This window comes from Pan paniscus, chromosome 3, assembly GCF_029289425.2.
Source record: "Pan paniscus chromosome 3, NHGRI_mPanPan1-v2.0_pri, whole genome shotgun sequence".
NCBI lineage: Eukaryota > Metazoa > Chordata > Mammalia > Primates > Hominidae > Pan > Pan paniscus.
Window position 1 is genome coordinate 144,923,919 of NC_073252.2, and position 20,219 is coordinate 144,944,137.

General features: G+C 37.6%; 1 long non-coding RNA gene across 1 annotated transcript; it reads left to right on the forward strand.

The window, feature by feature from the left end:
- The first annotated feature begins 5,394 nt into the window (after positions 1 to 5,394).
- Positions 5,395 to 20,024, forward strand: LOC117980077 (uncharacterized). The gene is made up of 3 exons (XR_004671223.3): positions 5,395 to 5,580; positions 15,985 to 16,188; positions 17,932 to 20,024. It is a non-coding gene; the product is annotated as an uncharacterized LOC117980077 (long non-coding RNA).
- The last annotated feature ends 195 nt before the right edge of the window (positions 20,025 to 20,219 follow it).

Genomic DNA, 20,219 nt, shown 5'->3' on the forward strand with positions numbered 1-20,219 from the left:
ATCCACTCCAGCTAGTCTAAGCAGAATGGGATTTATCACAGGCTACTAAATAGTTTATAGAATTCCTGGAAGAGCCAGAAAATCAAGCTTAGACCAATTACATCCTGAAACAATATAGCCAAAAGAATTATTTTGCTACATTAAGGGAACTGTTTGCATAGAAATTTAATTACCGCTGCCTCCTCTCAGTTCATGATACAGCACCAAGGACAAAATGTAGACTGTAACATTTCAAATGCCTTGGGAAAACCAAGCGCTTCCACCACAACTTTCAATCTCCCCACCCATAAGCCCAATTCCATGTTTCTCACTTTCATTTTCAAAGTCTTATGTGTGGGTTCATTCGTTTGGCGAAATCTAGTGCCTATGTGGAATCCTAGTTACAAGAGAATTTGAGAAATGTCATTTTTAGACGTCCATTCAAACATAAAAGGCATGATGGAAATGGATTGGAGAGAATGTAAAGTGATCCAGTCTACAATATCCGCCATATTTAGTAGGCCTACTGGGAGCATGATTTATGTTTATTCATCTTCATGTCTCCCATTTGCACATAGGGAGTACCCAATAGGGAGTGCACATAGGAAGCATCCAATTTATTCAGTGGACAATGAATAACACATAAGTGAATGTATATCAAGTGCACAGTACAAAATAAGGCAAAGGAGAGTTGAGAAAGGAGAAATGAAGTCAGTGAAAACATTTATGTTTTCTTAGTGAAATCTTTGATGTAAGTTGCCAAACTACCACTCTTGAAGATGTTACTTGGTTTACCAAAAACTATGCAGAAGAAGCAAATGGCAGAGAAGGAGAGTCCTATTTCCTGATGAAAAAGTGTTTGGATGGTCTTGTGCTGCAAGGACAATAGCAATTTATTTGGCCTCAATAAAAAAAAAATGTTAGTTCAGAAAGTTTATAGAATAAAAACGTAACTTTCAACAACAGATGAGATGTATGTCTCATAGATTCATAATTTTTCTTGTATCTTCTATTCAAAGTCTACCTAAGATAACTTTATCATATGCCAATTTAAGCTCACTCACTAGTTAGGAACACATATTTGGATAACATTCCTAACAGGTTACATTCCAAAAAGAATCCAAGAAAGTAAAATAATATATATTGTATATTATTATTTATACATAAATTACTGATAATTAAAAAGTGAACTAAGAAACTACACTGATAAAATCATGAAGGACATCACTGAACAAGGCAAAGAATCTCCTATATTTGTAATATTGGCCATAAAATATTGTCATCCCACAATATTTTGTATTTTGTATCCATAATAGCTAAGAGGGGTTGTCTTGGGAAGGAAGGGTATAAAGACAGAAGATGGAGAGTTTCTCTGGAGCAGACCAAAGTGGGAAATAGTAAAACAAAGGAATTCAGAGCTCATCTGCCTCCTCTGTGCACAATGAAGGGAAAAAAAGAATATCCCCACTACCATGAAGGTCCTCAATTAAATGTACTTCTCCACTCAAAGTAATGTTCAGCAACTTCACACTTTCCCTTTCAGTGCATCATTTTCAGTGGTGATTGTGAACAGTTAAGGAAAAAGAATCCAATAACATGAAACTATTTTAATAATTTTTAAAGGAAGTTTAAATGATACACACTTGATCAGGGTCGATGAAAATGGCACTAGTGTTGAAGGGCAACAGGTTGCTAATAAATACAATAGTTTAGGAAAGTGCTGTTTCTGTCATGGAAAAACTATATTCTGGGAAAAATAATACTACTGTAATTCATTTTTGAAAGCTATCGAGACTTCTTGGATGAAGAATGTAGTTATTAAAGGCAAAGTACACAATATGTTGTAATGAAATGTTTGTGCTTCACACTTCATTAAATGTTTTGTGGGCCTCTGGGGAAATTCTATCTCTCACACACAGAAACAATGTTTATACATGGTGGTATCAGTAGAGGGAGTGCATAGAGCAATGTTCATGGGAAGAACTTGCTACAACTTCAGTATGTTCAATTAAAAACACCAAAACGAGGCAAGTGAGAAAATGTGTGGTAACTGACAAAAAGGCACACAAAATTCTGCTGTGACTTTGGCCACTGTTATGCTTAATCAAAATAACATTTTAAATTTCATTTGAAAATAAAAAACTGTGAGTTTTGCTTGAAGTAGAGGGTGACGGAGAAAACTGGATGGTTTGAATTAGTGGGATTAACTGACAAAACATCTGATTCCAAATTCTGCAGTTAAATAGACCCAATTACACATGTAGGACTCGGAGAATTCAAAAGTTTTGCAGTTTGGAATCTGCTGACGGTGTTAACTTACAGTATTTTGAAAGTGAAAGTGTAAAATAGTGGTAAAATTGCAAAGAAATTCACACATAAAATTCTTAGAAGGTGGGAAAGAAATATGCAAAAAAAATGAGTAACTTTATACTGTCATTGGCAAAAGATCTTTTAAAAAGAAACAAAAGTAAAGTCATGTAAAGAAAAGAAACCTATGAAAGGTCTTCAACTTGTTTTGTTCCTTACATCTCGGGCTTCCTCCCGTTAACAGCACTTCCTGAAGGGGAACGTGCCTATTTGTCTGATCTAAACGTAAGTAGCCATGCAACATTTTTAAGGAAAAAAGAACAAAGAAATGTACAAGGGAATCACATTCAACAAACAAAATCAAGCAAGAAATGTTAAAGACAATTGGCGTACATAGACCACCAACCAAGATCCTTTTAAAAATACTGTAAGAGATTTTCAACGAAGCATTCCTTTGCCTCAAGAACATTTTTTTTTCTCCCTCAAGAAGTGTGTTAACCTTAATGGCTTTCCCTAGAGCTAGAATTTCAATTAGCTACTTTATTAGCACGATTCTAGTCACATAAAAAAGCGGTGACTCTTTAAGATTCTTGTACTAAGCCATATTCTCCATGGGCACTCTAAGTTGAACTTAATTTTTTTCCTATTTCCAGGTTCCTGTATATAGTAAGATGCTAGTTATAAGAAAAGTACAACTTGAACTTAGATGAATGTAGCACTTGGGCTTCCTTCTTGTCAATAAAAATACATGTTATAAAAATTGATTCATTTATTACATAGACTCAAATGTTATTAAAAATGAAAGCTATACAGCAGGCCTGAGAAAGGATGATGCCAAGCTGTAATAAGACTCTTTATAATTCGTCTTTATAATCATTTTCCCTTTTTTCATTTTATTCTTAAAATTATCAAGCCAAGTGACATCTCTATAATCATTTTATCTGCTATATTTGATAATTTGACACATTATACTATATTAGCTATTATGACAAGTTTTTGAAACATTAAAAAAGGTAAGTCCTTGCACGAGTTCACATCCTTAGGGTTTGAATTACCAATTGTACAATAACAAATAATGTAATTCTGATTAAGATCTCCAAAACAGTTAACTACTACAATAATATTTACATAGGCCCTTTCACGGTTCTCTTGAAATACACATAAACATTGTCTCCAGATATTCAAAATAAGCCACCAATGGCAGAAAATAACTGATTAAAACTTCCAAGGTCTATAAAAGAACTAAGAAAGTCATGAAGTTCAGTTTATTCTCTTGGCTGCAACCTGTATGTCAGTTCTTTAGGTAATTTCTGCATTTGTATGCTTATTTAAAAGACATATAAGGTCTGATTTCAGATTACCTAGATGAAGGTCAAACTTATCTAAGAGGATTCTTTAAAAAATAACCCTATTGTAAAAATGTCTCTGGATTTATGAGCAGTTCAGGGTGCATTCTGGTGGCATCGCTTTAGTTGAGTGCTCATCCAATGCAAGTCCATGGTGGAGAAAAGTTGCCAGCCACTGAGCATAGGAGGTGGACATCTGTTGCTTTAGTCTGCTCAGTATCCATTCATCCTTGCAATGCTATGGTTTGCATGTGTCCCCTCCAGCATTCACGTGTTGAAACTTAATGGCCAATGTAATGGTATTAAATAGTGGGGCCTGTAAGAGGTGATTAGGTCATGAGGCCTTCTCCCTCATTCACAGGATAAAGTGCTCTTATGAAGGGCTCCATGGAGGCAATTTGTCCCTTTTTTCCCTTCCTCTTTCCACTATGTGAGGACACAGTGTTTCTTCCCACCCTCCTCCCTCCATAGGATGCAGCATTCAAGGTGCAATTTTGGAAGTAGAGACTGAACTCTCACCAGACAATGAACTTGCTGGCACCTTGATCTTGGACTTCCCAGCCTGCAGAATTGTGAGAAAATAAATTTATGTTCCTTATAAACTACCGAGTCTGTGGTATTCTTTTATAGCAGCACAAAAGAGTCTAAGATACTTCCTCTAATAGTAGCACACCACACTTTCCAAAAACTGTCAGTCAAAGATTTGCATGTCTCCACCCACCCCCTCCCATGCTGGTCATAGTGACTGGTTTTGTGGCAGACAAGTGACTTTATCAGTAATAAAGTTATTCACATGAGAGGTATTTTACTGAGAAGGTTGGGAAAATGAGGATCTCTTTTTCCTGGTATAGCCAAGCGGGTAGAAGATAAGCCTGGAGTTGCAGGTGGCCATTTATTTCCCACTAGAGAAAGTCAGTTATAGAATGGAGCCTATATAAAAAATCAGAACCAAGAGACTTTAAAGAATTAAGTCTGATGACATTACATTTTTGAACACCTGAATTCAGTCATATTAGGTCTGGAGAACTAATCAATTTCCATGTTCCATAAGACAACTTGAGTCCATTTTTTATTATTAATAAACAAAAGATTCCCAACTAATATAGCATCTTTCCTTATTCAAGAGGGTAGATAGTGGAGACAAATAGTCTGTGTCGTTAAGAGAAGGTCAGAGAAACAAAGTCGGACATATGATGTGAAGTGATTCAGAATTCAGAATTGTCTTTTTCAGAAGTTTTTTAATATTTTTTATAAAACTGAATAGTGTTGAGTTCTTGTTAATCGATTTACCCAATATCATTCCTCAATAACTGAAACACATATCGTAACATGTTGCATCTACCCGGACTGCCTGCCAAAATGTACTCCTTCCCAAATGTCCCCATCCAGCTCAAATTTCCTTTTCCTTTGGCAGCAGCTCATACTTTCTTTTAGTGTTGCTGGGATTTTTCTGAGCCTGCTTTTAGGCCTCAGTGTCCTGCTGAATTCTTCACTCTATTCATCTGTTTCCTTTTAAAGCTGCTTTAAGGTTCATTGCTTCTTGACCTATTCAGCCTTGCTGTTCTTCTAGGCCAGTCTAATTCCCCAACTGGGGCTTCAAGACTCTATTACTGCTGTGCTGTCAACAACCTATTTTTTTCCTTTTCACCAACTTTTGGCTACTCCCTGATCACATTCAGGGTGCAAAAATGCTAGGAGTGAACAGTTAACCAATCCCCATCCTGCACCAGCCCATATGACAGAAACTATTTGGAATTCTTTTACAGGATGCGCTAGCTAATGCAGATAAGCTCTGTGGCATCAATTCACCCTCCAGAAGAAACCCAAATAGCAACACAGGATGAAGGTCAAGGATTAACTGATGCTAATGGAAATGTTCCCAGTGACCGTCCAGATAAAATATTGTATCCCAGCTGATGAGGCCGGCACATGATGACAACACTACAAGGTATGCTTCCCTGGGAAGAAAACCCCCCCTTTCATTTGTAATATAGCTTCATAGTTCACATCATGTCTGCTAGCTGCATTGACTGTGGTAAGAACTACATACCACAAGTAGAGTTTTTAATGGCAATATGAACCACAAAGATGATGCTTATTCCACATCTAAGACAATAAGCTCAATGCACTCTTTCATGGCTCTTCATCTTTTCCCATATTAGATTAGGCTGTTCCTTTCAGCAGGAGTTTTAATGCACTGTAGGCCTATTTGGCAGCAAGCTTTAAAAGCATTTAATAAAAGGAATGTGAAGGAAATGTTATCAATGAGCAAGGTTTGCCTTAATGATTCCTTAACCTGTTTATTATTATCTCCTGCTTCTCAGAGGTGATAGTTCAGCAGTTCTACATACCAAGCTGAAGAAAACCCTGAGACATTTTGGAGCCAGAGATCCTTCATCCCTGCGGGGTAATAAGCTGGCTAGCCTTCCATAATGGGCAGGCTGTGGTTTATTCTGTTTCCTATAAGGAACCAACTGGAAGGAATTTTATGGCCATAGGTTTTGTGTAAGCATTAAGCCATTTGTGGCATGTGTGAGAAGAGAAAGCACTTGTCCCCAAAGCTACTTCAATTTCCCTTCCTACTTGCTGCCCAGGGCTTGGCAGCCTCTTCAAAGAAGGCATTCTAAAAGTTATCTCTAGACAATACTCATTCACAGAACAGGCAATCTAGGCACTCTTGGGGACAAGCCTGAACTCTCCTGTTCACTAAATTACTGGTGTGAGGGAACCTAACCCGAATGAAAGAGTTTAGGAAACACACTTCCCACTCCCTGAACAGGGACTGGCCTTGCTTTGAGGATATCTGGGGAGCCAATGCCTGTTACCTTCCTCATTTTCACTTGGCCCAATCCTCCCCTTTGATAAACACACATTTCCACAGACAGAGACATTCTGTTGACTTCTCCTAGAAAGATCTACAAGCAAAGGTGAAGGAGAACTATATGGAGCAAATGAAAATAGAACCAGTGGGATAAGCTGCCACTTTACAGAAGTAAATATGACAAACTTAGACCCACAGGAAATCGTTTTATGGCAAAGATTTTTTGTCCTTTCAAAGAAAGGACAAGGCATTTTATTTTTCAAAATGAAACCTCAGGTTAGTAAACGTGTGGCCAGATGCCCGGTGGAAATAATATTGTCTGTAGGGACCTTCATGGTGCTCTCCGGTGAAGAGAAAAATTAACCTTCAGTAAATAAAAAAACTTTAAATTCCATGTTGGTAAAATTATTCTTACATTCTAGTTCTCATCGAGGACTAATATATATACAACACTTGAAGTTTTTCCATTAAATTGTTTTTGAATTATGAGTGACAAAATAAAAATTTGAACAAATTGAAGAAAAATAAGTGAAAAGACAGAGCTTATGTCCCTTAGCTAGAAAGTATGTTATTTACATCTCTGACAATGCTTTCCCCACTCTCTCCCCACCCCCATGTAGCTATGGGCAATGAATGTCATTATTTACAAGTTTGGGTAGAGAAACTTTTTACTTTAGCCTTTGCTTTAAAAAATATGTCCCCCTACTAAGGGCAGAGTTGTGTATTAAATGCTCAAAACGTGATTATGACACAAAATTAGGAAATTTTTCTTTAGAGAAAAGCAAGCTTTGTGTATTGAAGAATGTTGACAATTTAAATTTTGGAAATGTCAAGTTTGAAATGTCTGCAAGAAAAACAAGGGGCAATATTTATCAGGCAGCTGGAAATTTGGTCAGTAGACAGGTGAAATTGAAGACAGTGGAGTGGTAGCCTCTGTGTCACAGGATGGAATAAAAAAAATAGGTTTCCAATGAAACGTGTTTAAATGATCACTAAGAAACTATTATTTTAATCTCGTATTTAAAATCTCTTCTAAAGTGGTAAATAAACTTTCTCTTGAATCATTTCATGATGAATATGTTCATTTCTCCCCACAACCAGCCAAGTAAGTGAATGGCTCAGGAAGTATATTAACTCTTTAAGGCACTCCTGGACCATGAGGATGACACAGGGCTCAAGAACACAGCAGTCCCTGGGACAGAGTAGGGAAAAGTGGCGAGCTAAGGTACAGACTCTTGGTAGCGAAGAATTTTCTAAAGAGTTGGTAAGTATCCGAGATTTTTCATGCGAAGAGTAAAATATTTTCGAGAAAACAAAAAGAAAGGCAGCAAAGTGGGAATTGGTTGCTAATCTATTTAGACTTTATTGCATTGTTTCCTTAATTATCTTGAAAATATTTTCCTCTTTGAAATTTAGTCAGAAGTTATTTCTCAAAGTTGGGAATTGTGCTCTAGTACAAAGAACTTCGACCAGACTTTGCTACTCTTCTGCAATGTTAATCATAAACCTTTATCAATTTTTTGGTGTCTGATTCATTCATTTGTTTATTATTTATTTAGTTTTTGTGCACAATTACTGATATCACTTTTCCTAAAGCAGTATTCTTATACAAAATACCCATTAGCGGATAAAACATTTTTCTTAACGGAAAAAGACAAAAGCTGGTATCAGGCCAAAAGCCTTCAGTAATCTTTGAATGAATGTGGTATTGTTATAAACCTTAGCAGTAATTTATTATTTATTTAAACAAATGTCTTAGTTTCTCTCTTTATAGAAACAAAATAATACTAGGCAGGAGAAATATTTGTATTTTCCTTAGGGTTTTAGATAGGTGATGAATTGCTACATCAGCGGTTTTTGTTTGTTTGTTTGTTTTTTCTTTTTTTGAGACAGAATCTTGCACTGTCGCCCAGGCTGGAGTGCAGTGGCAATGATCTTGGCTCACTGCAACCTCTGCCTCCTAGGTTCAAGCAATTCTCCTGCCTTAACCTCCAGAGTAGCTGGGATTACAGGCGCCCGCCACCACACCCAGCTAATTTTTTGCATTTTTAGTAGATACGGGGTTTCACCATGTTGGCCAGGCTGATCTCGAACTTCTGACCTTGTGAATTCACTGCCTCGGCCTCCCAAAGTGCTGGGATTACAGGCGTGAGCCACCGTGCCCGGCCCAGCATTATTAATGTTATTAGATAACATTAGATGTCAAGCCCCCAACAAATTATTTCATGTCAAGCCAGTCTTTAAGACACAAGATAGGAGTTGGTTGTTCCAGTAAAAAATTGATCAATTATACTGCGTGTGGTAAATTTAATTAATCAATAAGAGGTTAGTCTGTACTACTGCAAATACAAAGGCAATTGATTAAAGGCATTTTTCACCTTTTATAAGTTTGACATCCTATTGTCTGATTTCCAGTAGTTCTGCATTAATATCATGGGATACAGAGTCAGACATATTTGGGATTCCAGCCCCAGCATTAATATATCTACATCAACACGGGACAGGCTATTTCACCTCCCTGACCATCAGTATCATCATCTGTAAAATGGGAATTTACAATATCCACTACACAAGAGTTGTTGTGGGAATTAAAAGACGTAAGGCATGAAAGGCTTTCAACAGAATCTGGAGAGTAACAGATACTCTATACATACATATGTTTACTTTTAGTAGTGTTTATCTGATTTTGATGTACATATCTCAGAGAAGTTGAAAGAAAATTAGAGACAAAAATGATAATAATTAGAATTACATTCTCTCTGAGTGTTTAGGGGGGAAAATTCCTCTCCTTTTCCCCATTTCCTTTTGTTCATTTGTTTCTTGCTTTTTCTGTTTTTTCTTTTTTTTTTTTTTTTGTTTTTGAGACAGAGTCTCACTGTGTCACCCAGGCTAGAGCACAGCGGCGCAATCTCAGCTCACTGCAACCTCCACCTCCCGGGTTCAAGCGATTCTCCTGCCTCAGCCTCCCGAGTAGCTGGGACTACAGGCATGCACCACCACACCCAGCTAATTTTTGTATTTTTAGTAGAGACAGGGTTTCACCATATTGGCCAGGCTGGTCTCGAACTCCTGATCTCAGGCGATCGCCCAGCTTGGCCTCCCAAAGTGCTGGGATTACAGGTATGAGCCACCGTGCCAGGCCTGTTTTTGTTTTCAATAGGCTCTTTCCTTTTCTTCCTTTTGTATTACATCAAAGCTCACCTGCTAAGGGCCTTTTATTTTTCCATCAGAGCACATACCAAGTCAAAATCCCCAATAGTGTTTGGCTCCTTAAGGGAATCAACCACCTAACTAAGAGAGACAGCAAAGACTAGACATTTGGCATGTCAATTACTGTATTTTGGCAACACGATGTCTTGGCATCCTTTTTTCATTACACTGTTGGTGATGGCCTAACAGAAGGAAGTTATGTAGGAAAGGCATGAAAACCTGGAGTGCAAACGAGTTTTGTCACAAGATCTTGGGATGGAAAGAGTTGTTTTGCAAGATGCCTTGCATAGAAGGAAAATAGTTCTGCTGGATGTCTATTTGGGTAACAAGGAACATGGTCTGCTATGGTTTACTACTCTGGGGGACCAAAGCAAAATTACTTACTGGAATTGACTTTGAAATATGCACTTGGTTTCAGCTGAAATTTGTAAGATAAAGAGACTGAGGTTCACACAAGTAAAGAAAAAGGGAATACAGTTTATAGTGGGTCTGATTTTGGACTCTTAAATTTTTAAAGTAACATTTGTTAAGTCATAGGATTTTTAGAAACAAAAAATAGCATTTGAAGGTATAAAAATTTGACTTGAGCTATTTTAAAATAATAAGGCAGCAGGCATATATACTAGTGCTTATTCATTTTTTAGTGAGAAAATTATTATTGTCTCATGAATTGTAGCTTTTTTGTCTAGCCCTAAATAATGCAACTTTAGTGAGAAAATCTGGGCTCTGAGACACATTACAAACAGTTACAAATATAGCAGTTATATTATTCCAGTCATTACTAGCAGACATTTCCATTATAAATATGGATATTAAGAGGTTCATCATTCATATATGTACATGCTCTAATCTGATTCTTGACAGAACAGAGAAACGAACTCTGCAATATGTGGATGAAGATATTTTCTTTTCTTTCAGTTTTTCTAGAGACCAAAAAAAGTATATTTCTTGAAAGCCTCTTTCTTGAGGACCAAGATGCTTTTAGAATATTTTCTCATCTTTTTAGGTAAAGATGGTGACAGTAATCAAATGCCACTACTGTGTACCATCTATACCTGGTTTTTAATTGAACAAGTACTATGTGAATATATTGCCTCGTAGGAAACTCAAACAAAACAGATTAATTCTCAGCAGGCCTTTTCAACAGAGCTCCAGCGAAAAAAGCCTCTCATTACTTGCTTAAGCAAAGATTTCTGTTTTTGAACATTCTGTGTGTTTGAAAAGCAGATTGAACAATTAATTGTTCAAAATACACAGACTGTGCAGATCAGATTATACACAGACTTTTGATTAGCTGCCTGTTTTCTGCCCCACTTGTCATTCTTTTCCTCCACTGTACCTGATGATTCAAAATTCTGAACCTATCCAAGATTATCTAGAACAACAGCTCTCTAAATGTTGTCCCCAAACCAACAACATCCACATCAGCATTTCTAGTAAGTTCTCAGGTCCTACTCCAGCCTATTGAATCAGAAATTGTAGGGACAGAGCCCAGAAATCTATCTATCTTTTAACAAGCACAACAGGCAATTCTGATGCACCCTAGGGTTTGAGAAACCATAGATTTGGAGCAAATTGGCTGTCTTTTATGATATATCTGCTCTTGATGTGCTCTAAGCTCTAGCTTCTCTACCCTGTGACATCAATCATCATGCTTCCATCTGCTCTCAATATTTTAAATATGTGTTAAAATCTATGATCCCTTAACAACCTCATTTCTATTCTCTTTGTTTGTTAACCTTTTAATTTATTGTCTACCATTTCATTGGTGAATCAGGAAGGGACAACTGATGGGCATATGCTATTAGGCCATTATCTTTAGACATTTCTATATACATTTCTATTAAAATGTATATGGACATGTTCCACAGAAATTTCTAGTCATATACATATTTGTACTTAGTGTTCACCTATCTTTCTTAAAATTAAAATCACAACTGTGTGTGTGTGTGTGTGTTTAACAGAGTATCTTTAAAAGGAGCAAATAAGCAAAATTTTGTCTTACTGGTAAATTCTATTTTTTTTTCATTACCTTTTTTTATCTTTAGAAATCACTTCTTTGGAGGGGTTGTTTACTTTTCTTTTTCTAGTTTCTTGAGTTGAAAAATCTAATTTTTTTTTTTTTACTGTCTAACAAATGCATTTAAGGTATAAATTTGCCACTGAGTACTACTTTGGCTAGCTCTCGTAGTTTTTGGTATGCACATCAATTGTCATGTATTTCTAATGAAATTTGAAACTAAATAGAAATTTAGTTTGATTTCCTTATTATGTAAAGTTATTTGGAAAAGTTTTCTGTTTACTTGCTTTATTTTTAACTTTTTATTATTTTTTGATTATGGAGGGTCTTTAAACTATTTTTTCTTTTTTGTTTGAAAGTTATATGTTTTATTTACAATTTTCTACTTGTAACCTTGAAGTTTTAACATATTTAAAACATTTTTCTGTAAGTAGTTAGAAGCCTGGTGCATTTAGACTTCTCTATTCTCACATCATCTTCTACCCAACCCACCTTACCCACTCCAACACCCATTTTTTTTGTTCTATATTACTTTTACAACTAACAATTAGACAACTACACATCTTGCTGATTTCTTTGCCTGTCACTGTTTATTGTATCATATATACCATTCTTTTCTTCTCTTTCAAGGAGTCCTTGCATACCTATTACTGATGATTTGGCTGTGTTTAGAATTGGAGCTCAAAGTTATTTCCTTCTGAACTTTGATGTGCCTAGATTGTGTTTTTCAGTTTATTCTAGTTGGCTCTGAATAGGACCATCAATATAAATATTCACATTTGAAGATTTATTAATTTTTACAATTATATATTTATTTCTTATGTTGCTAATTCCTCAAAAGAAACTTTGTTTTGTAAATGCCCTCATGAGAAGATTTTTTGTCCTGAGAAAAATATTAATAATACTTATATATTGCACTTGTGTTTGTTCTATTAATTGGATTTCCTCAGCTATTGAATACTTTCACTTGCTTGTTGAAATTAATATATTTTTATTCAAGATTTTATGTTGGTCATCTATGAATGCTATTTCTATTTACAGCAGCCTAATAAATTATCACTTTAAATTAGGAGGAATAGGAGGCACAGATAAGCTACCAGATGCTCTGTGATGGTAGATGATTTTTTGTGAAAGCATACCCAGTTCCTCCTGCATGCCACAAGACTTGGGGGATATGGCCTTCCTCTCAAGCTTAGGCAATGCCGCTCTATGTCCTGTCTGGAGGGAGATTATTTCTCTCCATATTATCTTACTTACCACACTCTGAGCCAATTGTGGCATTCTATTCTGACTTTAATCGTGGGAAAAACTGAAGGCAATTCATTCTAACATACCACTGCAAAATAGTGAAGGAGACAAGAACCAATCTTAAGTCTCCAGACTCCTAGATCTATAGCTGTTTCCAGATCATGCCAAGCAGACCTCTTACTTTGGTCTGATTTTATTAACTGCCTATTATAATGAACTAGAGAAAGGATTTTTAAAAAGTCAAAGCATATTATTAAGGAGAAAAAATAAATGAATATTTAAAAAAATTTTTAAAAACTGCACACTGGGTATAGTGTACACTGCTCAGGTAACACTGCATCCAAATCTCAGAAATCACTACTACAGAACTTTTCCATGCAACCAAACACCACCTGTTCCCCCAAAACTAGCGAAATAAAAATAAAAAAACCGTGAGGAATTTAATGTTAACAATAAATACAGGAACAAATGGATATTTTTCTTATAAACAATAAGATTGGGCAAAAAGAATCACAGTAGAAGACAACATTTTTCAGGGCAAATGCTAATTATAAAATCCAGCTTCATCAGTTGCCACCAAGGTCAGCCTGGGTGTTCTCTCTGCTGCTGCTAGTGCTACTGCTGTCACCATCACTATTTACTTTGAGCAAATTGGGCCTCTGATCTGACCAAGGACAGGGCTAAACTGTGAAAATTCAATCGAGTCCTCATGAAGCGGAAGCACTGGTGTGGAAGGTGACCCTACACAAGCAATCACTCAATAATGCCAGTGTCTGAACAGAGAATTCTACATGCCTGCACACACATGCTAGAAAGAGAATGTAGTCTGATAAACAATTTATACCATCGGAAATTTTAAGAATAACATATCTTAATGGAATTTCAGGCCCAGGCTAAGTAATAAACTAACTCTACAATGCTGAGCTGTTTTAGGGCGATGGTAACATGGGATGATTTTATTTTAAATGTTCTTTATGATTTTCAGACAGCACATCATACTGTTGTATCAGCTGGCTTTGGCTTCATAACAAACTATCCTAAAGGTTATTGGCATAAACCAAAATAAGTTATTCAGTTCACAGGTCTGTGATTGGCAATTTGGGCCAGCTTTGAGTGATCTGACCTGGACTGTCTCCTGTGTCTGCAACCAGATGTCAGGTCAGCAGAGGCAAAATGATGTTGAGCTGGGGCACCTCAGTCCTCACCGTGCCCCCCCAACCCCATGAAGGAATGAATTTACATTGCTGCTATCATAATTTTAAATTTTTAGGTTTCCTTCTTTTTTTTTTTTTTTTTTTTTTTTTTTGAGACAGAGTGTCATTCTCTCACTCAGGTTGGAGTGTAGTGGCATGAACTCAGCTCATTGCAGCCTCGACTTCCTGGGCTTAAGCAATCCTCTTGCCTCAGCCTCCCAAAGTGCTGGGATTGCAGGTGTGAGCCACTGTGCCAGGCCTGGATCCCTTATTTTTTGAAGATTAACAACAAATCTTCTCTTTGCCTTATAAGTAAACCTGCAATTACTCAGATTAAAATATTCTCTAGAGAAAGTGATGTCATGGTTTATTCAAGAAGTCTCAAGTCATTGAGTTGTTAAGTGTGGACATTTTTTTTCCAATAATTTCTATCAGCTGTGCTGCCAACTCCCTTTGCTAACAGTCTCTAAATCCAATCTCATTGTTTTTCTGTCACCTTCAGTTATTCACACTTGGTCCAGATCAACCTCCCATTAGAGTCAAGGCTTTTCCCTTCTCCTCAGACCCATGAAGGCTACTAGACCTTGACTCCAGAGCCTGGAGTTGGGGGTGGAAGTCTTCTCTCCCACCTCCCTGCTCCTTCTTCCTTGCAGTCTTCCTCTGGCATCAGTGCTGGGAGGAAGAAAGGAGATCTACCTCCTGACATGCCTGCGCATGGCAAATGTCCTTTTCTTGGTTGGCCTGAACTGCTCTTGCCTAACATGAGTGCCCACATGTGAAAAAAAGCATATTACTGGTGAGAGGTGCCACTTGAGCAGAATCAGAGATAAACATGTTTTCCAACCTCAGTAGTGCAACAAAGATCCTCACTGATTCTCTGTGCTCAGCACCATTAATCAAGCTGTGGTCTATACAGTAGAAATAGAGAGGAAAAGGTCCCAAGACCCTGCTAGCACTGGACTCAGCTCCAAGGTATTTCGTTTAGAAATATGAATACATCTTCAAAAGTTGATATCACCTAGCTACCATATCACATCCTAGCCTGTAGTGGACCCCAGCAAGCTTGCAGCCACCTCTCTCTATTTCAGTTATATTTTGCACCCTCTCCCAGCTCATTTTTGGGAACCATGAAACACTTAACAGGACTGACCTGTGCTGCCTTCATTTGGCTTCAGTGCTCCCATCATCTTCCTTTAGTGTTCTTGCCCCTAAAACACCAGAACAAATTTGCAAACGCTATTGCTCAGAAGACAGCAAGGAGAAAAACAAGTGTCCATTTCTTATTGATACCCACAGTCTTTGGTTTCCTACTCCCTTAAGCTTGAGAAAAGAAATCAGTAAGTGCCTAGGACAAGGCCCCTAAAAATAACCTCCTAGCCCTTTTCCAGTCTTCTTTATACAAACAGAGGATGGATGGATAGAGGAAGGAAAGAGCTTGAAAAAAGTGCTCATCTCTGATCCTACTCAAGCGGCACCTCTCACCAAGCCCTTGGAGCTGGAGACCAGCACCTTCATCTGAGATTCTCTCTGAATTAAGAGTGGCCTTTACTCTCAACTTTGAGTTCTAGAAGCCAATACTGAAAAGTCAAAAAACATTGCACAAGATATTTTACACAATCCTGCTATACAGAAAAGCCTTTAGTACAGGTAAATATTAAAAAAAAGTCTCAGTTGTAACTTCACTATTGCTGCAAATGAAAATCATTTACTTCACCTTATGTGGCCTATTTTCCTTTATCCTTTTTGTAGATCACTCTTCTCTTTTTTTTTGTAAATCAAAACAATTTATTGTATGAGTTTAAGAGTATCTTTACAGTCATCGATTAGTTTCAACATCACAGTTCATTCTCTTTCCTTCAGCACCAAGAAAATTGATGCGATGGCCTGTCTTAAGTTGGCTTCCTCTATTGGTCTTTTATCTGACAAGACACCTTTGGCAAAGTCTCATCAATATGCTACTTTTCATCTGCCTGACACTGAAATCAATGGACTGCAGAAGAAGCCTCTCGATCAGCATTGTCAGAAATGATCACCATGCTGGACGGAGCATGCTACCTGATTTCTGTGAGCACTCATTCATTCCTGAAAGCTTTCTCTCAGCTGTTACAAGAGTGACCCTGCTTAGAGGTCAGAGATAAAGATGCTCTGCAGTCAGAGGATGCACGGTAAATGTGGAGAGGGGAGACTTTCTCAGAGCGTGAGATGATATAATGGTCTGTATATCTGGCCCCTGGGAGAAATCACATTTTCCATCTCTGGGGCACGTGACCTGCAGGATCTGCATTTGTGGGCCTGGAAGCCCTAATTTGTCATAAGTGAGAGTTGGGATTAGTGGTTATATTCAACATTACAGAAAGAACTTACCCAAGCAAAAGTAAATGAGTTGGCATAATTAGTTTTATGAAGAAAATTTAAAGTATTCATCAAAAACTTTATAACAAAACATAAACATGATTATATAAATCTTTTTATATATTCTTGATTAACCAATACGAATAATTGAGTAGAAGAAAAAGCTTGCCAAATACCTTTTAACATATTTAGATAATTTTCTCCCATCAGCGATAATAAGAATTATCATATCAAAAACTGAATTCCACTAGCAATCATAAACCTAATGGAATTAGGTTTCCCTGACTTGGAAGATTCTAGCCTTGTGCTCATTCTAAGAGAGAGAATAATGTCCTGGGAGCCTACAGCCATCACTCAGAACTCTAACCCAAAGTAGAAGAAAGATTGAAGACCACTGGTTTCAGACAATGATACCCAAATTATTCTGCCTGGTGAATATCTAAATGACCAAGGCACTTGATTGTTCTCTGCTTGAAGGAATACAAAAGCCTTTATACCCTAGAAGGCAAGAAGTTCTTTATTTAAGAAAAAAAAGAAAAAAGAAAAGAAAAAATTTTGGCCTGCTTAAAATGCACTTCATTTTGTTCCTCATGTTGACCAGTAACTACATACTCTTCCCCCTGCAAAAGAAAAAACACTACTCATTCTAAAATAGCAGTATTGACCCTTTTGAGATATTTCAAAAGGATATTTTCAAAAAGACATTTCAAAATCCTAGAAGCAAAGAAAATATAGTTGAAATCCAGGAAAGCTGAGAAGGTACACAGTAAATAATTAATTTGGAGACAACTGTCAAGAATTCCTCTGAGGGGGTGGGTAGTATGTACTTCAACGACACCTTATTAATGAGGTGGCCAAGAAAAACCCCAAACCAAAATTGATTGAAAAGAGGATGCGTGAGTATCTAATGCAAACCCTGCAGGAACACTGATCACAATGCCAGGGGCCAAGATATAGTCTTTCAGGTAAATATCCTGTAAGACCTCCAAAACATAGTCAAAGCCTGGGTGGGACCCCAGCTCACACGACAGATGAATAATGTACCCAGACACCGATATTCACTGAAAGAGCAGCTAGGGGTCCAAGCTGCTCACAGGCACCAAGGAAGGTGCTGTAAAGAGTCAGCAGCCATGGCCCGACTAGCTGGCCCTGCAGGCATTTATTTAGCACAGTTTTAATGACAAAGGCTTTGAGTCAACACATCTGTGTGTAATTAATTTGGTCGTCCCCATCCCAGGAGAGCCATCCTGCCTGTGAGTGATCAAAGGTTAGTTTTAGGACCACATAAGTAAACGAGCTCTTTGGATAAACTCCTCTACATTCCTATGTATCTATGGCCTAAGCTATTAAGTGGATTCAGCTGCCTTCAGCCAAACACTTTATGCAAACCTCCAGGCCTTCCAAGAGGGTTTGTGTTTATTTCCTATAACTTCATCTTAAAATTTTTCCCACCAGCCTGACTGAACTCCCACAAAAGCATGGCTGCAAATCCCAGAGAAAGAAGAAAGAGAACTTACATAAAGGAGGCTTTCTGGAGAACTCGCTGTAAGAGGGTCAATGCGGAAATATGGAATGTGCTTAGGAGTCCACTGAAGCAGCCCAGGTAAGAGACAACTGACTTACAGTGGTTGGGGAGTGAGAAGTAGTCAGATTCAGGATATACTGATAGCCTCACACATCAATATCCTTAGACAGGGAAAAAGAGAATATCCCTCCAGTGTCCCTTTTAAACAGCAATCATATCACCCACCTGCTCAGAACTCTCCAAACACTTCCCACATTATGAGAAAATTCAAGATTCTAATCATGGCTAGACGGTCCTTCTGATCCAATGTACCACCTCTGAGATCTCATTTCTTGCCAATTTCCTTGGTCACTCCTTTCCAGCCATGTTTACTTCCTTGCTGTTTCCCAAACACATCAAACATGTCCCTACCCTTGGGGCTTTGAACTTGTCTGGAAGCTCTCTTCTCCAGAAGTTCCCACAGTGTACTCCCCTCCTTCATTTAGGTCTTACCTTGTAGGCCAAAGAAGAATTCTCTGATAACTATTTATAAAGTAACAGCTCCAGCCAGGCTCGATGGCTCACACCTCGAATCCCAGCACATTGGGAGGCCAAGGCAGGAGGATCACTTGAACCCAGAAGCTCAAGACCAGTCTGGGCAACATGGAGAAACTTCGTCTCTACAAAAAAATACAAAAGTTAGCCAGGCATGGTGGCATGCTCCTGTGGTCCCAGCCAATTGGGAGGCTAGGGTGGGAGGATCACTTGGGCCCAGGAGTTCAAGGCTGCAGTGAGCTGTGATCACACCACTGCACTCCAGCCTGGGTGATAGAGTGAGACTCTGCCTCCAAAAAAAGAAAAAGAAAAAAAAAAAAAAAAGGAACACCTCCTTCAACACTATTTTACCTTGCACAGCAATATTGTTCTTCACAGCACTTTTCACTACTTGAAATATATGTATCACCCCCTCCCCTTTTGTGAGCCTCTGTTTTCTTTAAAGTGTAACTTGATGAAGGCAGATAATTTGTTTCTTATCTAATAACAGAGCAGGAGATCTATCTGGAAACTTATAGCCAGCTTATTCCACTGGGTCCACTCAGTCCCACTGTATTTTCAGTACCTACAACCTTAGCACATAATATTCACTCAGTGAACAATTGTGAAATAAATGAATAAAAGTAATGCCTAGAGCTGCTACAGCCATCCCGTGACCATAAAGAAATTTCTTGACAAGTGGTGGAAGGTGCAGCACAAAGACTAAAAGAACCTGGATCCACGGGGAAGCCCCTAAGCTGTGGAATCCATCATTTCAGTAAGAGCCCTAGCTTTTAGTTGTCATATGAGACAATAAGTTCAGCCACTTTAATTTGGAATTGCTGCTTACTCCACAACTAGGACTGCCCTAACTGCTGCGTAATTTTAATCTTCTAGAAAAATATCACATTTCAATTTCTAGAATATGTCATCCAAGAGCATTTTCCTTTCCCATTTCTCATACAATCTGCATAAATTCAACCAAATGGTTTGTAAGACTTTTAGGATTAATTTGATAATGTTTATCACATTTCTTATCCACCATGAGCTTCTATTATATAGGCATTTGAATTTCCGGCATTTGAAGAATGATGCAAAAACAAATTTCTTGTGCAGCTGGGCAAAACTGAATTATAAAACTTAAAATGACAAAAAAAGAAAAAACAAAGCCCCCCAAATCCAAAATGTGGCCTCTCAGAATACTTGTCTTTGAACATCTTTCTGATAAAAGTGTTTGAAACCTCTTAGAAAAACACTCAAGTAGAAAATGCTTTTGGAAGTTGACTCTATAAGGCAAAGGAATGTGTTATAGTTAACTGCTAAAGCCTAAATCACAGACACATTGCGTCCTTCAGAAATGTGTCCCATATTCTCAAACATCTTGGGCTATTTTCCAAGAATTGAATCTTTCAATTCCAAACATTTCCCTATGAATCCACTCTTAACTAAGTGTAACTACACTATTACCACTAGAAATTAATTCTTCATTTATTTATTTATTTATGAGTACTTATTGCATTATTATTTATTTATGAGTACTTACTGCATCAGACTTTAAGGCACTGAAGGAGATATCTATAAATGAGAAGATATGGATCCTAGTCTCAAGGTGTTTTGCTCAGAGAGGAAGCCCTCTCAAAAGCCTTCAAAATATAGTGTACAACATAATTCATACTAAGATTTTTCCCAATTCACTGGCCTGTTG